Raw genomic sequence first — 6,446 nt, forward strand, 5'->3', positions numbered from 1 at the left:
AGGGGCATATGATAGAAATTGATATAGGAACTTGACCCATGATAGAGTATAGGTCTTATGTAAAATTCAAAATGATAACACATACTCAAAGGTATCATTTCAACTTTCAAGACACGTCAAATTCTAGTACTACAATAGAATATAGAGCTCAATATTCATTATCCACTTTATATTTACTTTCCTAAATTAACATTTAAGTCAGATTTACACACACCCACAAAACTGCTCCTTACTAATTTAAATTAATCTAAAAAAAATATTTTCCTTTATAAATATTACATAACAATTTTTTATATTTTAAATATTTTAGTCTACTTAATTATCTCTAGTATTGATAACACATAATTGTCTAATAATATTGCAATGCCTTAAGTTGTCCTAACTTTGATTAACATTGGTATAAATTTTATCAACATTATTCAAATGGAATGAAATGAAAGTTTTTATTAATGTCCATGACCAACTAGTCTATGGGACCCAAGAATTGGAACTGCAACCACCCAAAGCAAACAAAACAATTGAAAGCCCACTAGTTATTTCTTGTTGTTTTCTAACTCTTTCCCGATCTTGTTTCTTCTACTATGAATTTTGATCAAGTAGGTCATCGTTTTTGTTATCTTCTCCTCATCAAACAAGGTCATTGTACCGAATGACTTGACTTTCAGGTCATTGTACCGAATGACCTGAAAGCCCACTATAGCCTGACTTTGACCATATCTTATAATTGTACCGAATGTTTTCTATGCTTTACACTCCATGATGTAGTGTCATTCTATCTCCACTAATTCCACTGAGCAAAAACAACAAATCCTATCCACTCACTCTTGTTTGGTATTCCCCATCTTCCTATTTTACACCTCAAATGATAAAAGCCAATTCTTAGTTGAACTATCAACATTTTAGCTTTCTGCTTTATATCTATTCCTAAATAGTACTTTTGCTCGTGGTTGTATGTGAAATTAAAATGTTTTACATAATATTCTCTTTGTCGCCCAAATTATATCCATAGTTTATAATTTTACTTTGTGCATAAATTATTTGTGGAAAAGGTGAAGGGCAAACTTAAAAGCATGTGAAAACAATTATCCAAAAAAATAAAATTAATAAATAAAAAAAAAAGTTTTTTCACTTGATGTACTGAGATTCGTGGTTAAAAAAATGTGAAGTACATTATATTACACGTCTTCAGTGGCAAATGAGACAAAATCCGTCAATTCTCAGAAAAAGTTCGTCACCCACTGCACGTAAAATGCAAAAAGACAATTTGCACAACATGGTAGAGCGTCCCAATAAATAGGATGTTAATAGACGGAAATCTTGGCTTATTTGCCGACAAAGTCATAGGATGCCCAAATAATACTAAAATTTGACATGAGACGCGTGGAACACCCAAAAGAAGAAGAATATTCTGTGGCATCCAATATATACCACATAATGCGGGCTTTGGAGGACATTAGAGAAGCATGAGCTCCATACAATTTATATCACCTTTCTAATTGAATTTGTGAGGGTGAAAAATCTTTCATTATTTCCTTCATTGAAATTAGGGTTTAATTTTCTTAATTTAGAATTTTTTGGGTCAAGAAGGCGGACGCGTCTATTCTGGCTTCAAAATGGCAGTATGGATTGACTAACACGCGTGTTAGTCGCACGTTTTACACCGTCGATTTTGCAATAAATGATTGCAATCGACTAGCACATTGCTATCACGTTGTACGAAAGGTCTGTTTTGGAGCCAGAATAGCTTCGGCCAAAAAGGCATTGAGTGACACATGTAAGGATGTTCCTGCTTCCAATTATTATTTATGGTTGGCCATTCTCAATTGTTGTCATCTTTTTATTGTTTGAACAAATTCCTTCTACCTTGGGTGTCTCTTAAGGTTTGTCAAACAAAATGATTAGGAGGATTAATAAATTAAAAATGTTATTATAGTGATAAATTAGAGAGAGAAATAAAAGAGTATTAGAATTAAAATTAGAAGGTGCACATACTTTCATAATTATAAATTATCACAATTTACTAAATACATAAAATAAATATAAATTTAATGACACACGTTCATATATAAAAGATTAAGACATGATATTTACATTTTTAACAAGAATGTTTAGTACAATAAGTCATTAACAAGGTAGTACATAAGGAATATTTACATTTTTAACAAGAATGTTTAGTACAATAAGTCATTAACAAGGTAGTACATAAGGAATATTTACATTTTTAACAAGAATGTTTAGTACAATAAGTCATTAACAAGGTAGTACATAAGGAATTATAACCCTTTACAGTTGTTGACAATAAGATCACCTACATTGAATACATAAGAACATATCTTGAAGACCCTTTTGGTAGGAACTCTTGGACCTATCTCCCTAAAGTCCACCGTGGGCAAGAATATTGTCGGAGTGCATTTCCACCCTACCACAAAGTATCTACACTTCTCTAGAATCTTTCATGGCATGAAAGATACCCGACCCAACTCAAGGAAAACTAGCAAATAAATACTGGCAAGAGTAATGTAATTGGGTGGTATGATTCTAAAACATCATCTTTACTTATCTATTGAAGTCAATTCAATAGTTTTAGATCCATATCAACACAAGGAAGAACATAGTAACTTCATTATGATTTTTAACACTTTCCAAAGAAGACTCCAAAAAACTTATGAGCATATAAGAGAACATAAATGCACACATGACCACATAAGGGCACATTGGAGCATGTAAGAGAATTTAAGAGCATATGTCTAGATCTAAGAAAAGATAAATAAATTCAAGATTTGACAATCATACCGACTTATAACAAAAAGATATGAGATTTCATCTGTTAAAGATTAAGCAAGATATTTATTAAAAAGAAGGTATAACACATGTATGCATAAATACATATATAATCAAATAAACATATATGCACATACATTCTGAACTAATTAATGATAAATGCAACACAAATACATCAACACCATGACCTAGAATGCACACAAGATCCTAACTCATTTTGAAGATCCTAAAAAGCTACATAATGCAGATTCTATATTTCAAGTTTCGGTCCTAAAAGAGTTATGATATATATACGAAAGTCACTAATTATAAGTAGGGCCTCCTTCCTATATAATTGAGTGATAAATATCAACAATGAAATATATCAATATATATACATTTTGATAATAATTCCTTTTAATTATTATTACTACTTATGTAAAAGTAGGGCCTATCATAGGGAGTATAAAAAGATGACTATGTTATATTAAAATTTAAGACATATTCTTACAAATAATGAATTTCAAGTTAGTATAAAACATGAATAAGTCACACTACAATAAGATACTCGATTATTGTCTAATTATAATCAAATTTTACATGTTCATAAGTAAATCAACATAAGAATACTAGAACTTAGGTTTAAAGTATAGTTCAAACTTAACTTATATGAATATGTTCATAATTTGTTCCCAAACCTATTGATATCTTCATTTACTCAAAGAGATATATCATTACATAATAAACACATTTATTACTACATTATTTATCAATATTGTTTAGGTTTGATTATCTAAGATAAGCTTGCATTTGGATTCTCCATTTATGAGCATAGTATAATTAACATAAAATTGTTGTACAAAGTATTCCTAATGCTATATTCCTAAAAAACCATTTAATGATAATCGAAATAGAATCTTGCAATCATAATAATGAAAGAAAAGAATGATGCAATAGTAGAAAAACAACAATAAATGACTAAAAAACTACTAAAAATTGCATATAGACATAACTAATCTTGGTCACGTAACCATTAGTAGTTTATTGCAAATCATTTATAACGCAACCAAATTTATGACTAAATCATTTTTAGTCATTTATTGTTTGTTTTGATTGAGCAATCTGGTAGTAAATTTAGTCGTTATTTTAGTCATTGATTGTTGTTAACTGGTCATTTATTTAGTCATTGTAATCATTAATTGTTGTCAATTAGTAGTAAATTTAGTCATTTTTATTCACTAATTTCCGTCCATTGGCAGTATATTTAGTCATTTGTATTAACTAATTTTTGTCCATTAGTAGTTTAGTCATTTTATGTTGGCAAATGCACACTCCAATGAGAAATTGTAGGTGATTGAAGTTTTTGTCATTGATGGCAACCTTGCAATCATATGATACTGGCAAGACAATTTACCGGTACTAGCAACGACAAACTCTACACCGACACATAGAACACTGGCAGTGAAAGGAAGGATACCGACATCCAGGCCGACAGGAATTTTGTTAATAATATATTTTGTAATTATTTTGTAAAATCATTGTAAGCCGACATGGCGAGTTGTAACATGACTCATATATGTATGAGATCATTGAAGAACATTTTGTAACAAGGAGATAGGCGAAATTATGCAGACCTAACATACGAATTATAGGTTAAGGGTTTATGTATGAAGCAGAGCTAAAACCAGTACTGGATCTGGCATAGCAGATGCTAATTAGAAGCAGTATAAGACACTGGATTTGTATAATCCATTTTTGTAAGTTAGTGTGACTTCCTTTGTAATTGAGCAGTGAGCTCTAGGCACTTGGCCTTCCTGCATGTGCAGGGCCCTCTTGTAAAACAATAATATTCTCTTATTGGCAAGTAAGTGAATATTGTGGGTCACAAATCCCACCGAGGTTTTTTCCACACCGGGTTTCCTCGTTAAACTATTGTGTTATGGTGTGCTATTCATGTGGATGTTGTTATTCTTGTTTATTGCATTATTTTTGGTTTACCGGTACACAGTATTGATATGCTTTACATGTTTTAAATCAAGTAAATTCTACAACTGGTTAGACACTGATTTACCGCCCCCCACCCACCCCTCAGTATCTTTGGGAATCCTAACAATTGGTATCAGAGCTTGGTCCTCTATTTTCAGAAGTCTAACAGCTTGAGGAAGATCTTGACACTAGTAGAAATGGAAAACTTGATGAAACAATTGGAAACAACTCTTTCAGACTATGATGCAGAAAAATTGAAAAATATCAAACTTGAAGATGATCTAAAGGTTGCTCAGGATATTATTCAAGCACTTCAAGAAAATCTTACCATTGCAAGAAATAAGAGAAGAGAACTTTGTGAAAAGATGCAGAATGAGAATGATGATAAGGAAACTCTTAATGATCTGGTAAACAAGATAAGACAAGAAAACAATACAACAAAGAATGAGATGCAAGATATGACTATGATATTTTGTAAAGAAATTGAAGATAGAAAGAAAAATGAAGAAGACTTGAACAGAAGACTGAATGATGCTGGAAATGAAAACACAAGACTTAGTCATGAAAATGATATGTTGAAGAAAGATCTGATGCATACACAAAATGACTCAAATGAACTCATGAGACAGAAAGGAATTTTGGAAAGAGAACTGGCTGCTGCAAATCAACACAAGGAGAAATTCAAGAAAAGCTCAGAAGAACTTGGTGACTTGATAAAGAATCAGAAACCTAATGTTGACAGTAATGGCCTTGGTTTTGAAGTTGGTGAAAGATTTGGTACTACAAACACACATGATCATAGCAAGCCGGTAAGACAACCTAATGCTTACAAATTTAATGACAAATGCTTTAACTGTAACAAGTATGGTCATAGAGAAAATCAGTGTAGATCTAGACATTATCAAAGCACTAATACATCCACTGGTCAATGTTCTAAATGCAACAAAGTTGGTCATAATTCAGAAAATTGCAGAATGAATGTAAGATGTTATGTTTTTGGGAGATTTGGACATTTATCTAATCAATGCAAAACACATACCGACATAGGATATGGGAAAGCTATTCAGAAAAACAATGTGACTTGTTATGCCTGTAACAAGATTGGACATATTGAAATTTTTTGTAGAAGTAAGGCACCACCGACAAATAACAAAGGTCCTAGTTTGAAAGGTAAAGAAAAGGTTGAAGAGGTAAAGCAAGAATTCTCAAAACAATGGATTAGAAAGTTAGATCAGAATATTGATGTGAATACTCCTCCACCGATAGAACAAAGTATCACTCCACCGATAGGAGACTCTTCATCTAACTGAAGGAAAATCCTTTGAGGGTTTAGCAACTAAATGAGAAACATGCTATTATTCCCTTGGTTGATGGTAAAAAGTTGAAATTACTTTTATATCGGCAGATGAGTTAAGTCATTACTTAACCGACAAGCATTAAATGTGGTAGATGGCAAAAATAACATTATAAAGCAAGTGTTTTGGCTCCATTTGCATTCACTGAGCATTCAAACTTTCGAGAGCACGAAATTTCCCGAGCGAAGGTATTCCAAGAAAGAAGCAAAGCAATTCATCAAGAAATCATTCCTTAAGGCAGATAAAGGTATTTATAGCTATGGCATCTTCATCTACTCCTGAATTCATTGCAAACCGAACTGTTGTTGAGGTAGTTAAGCGCCCTAGACCCATTTTTCAGCTAGT

This window comes from Cryptomeria japonica, chromosome 8, assembly GCF_030272615.1.
Source record: "Cryptomeria japonica chromosome 8, Sugi_1.0, whole genome shotgun sequence".
NCBI classification, from domain to species: domain Eukaryota; kingdom Viridiplantae; phylum Streptophyta; class Pinopsida; order Cupressales; family Cupressaceae; genus Cryptomeria; species Cryptomeria japonica.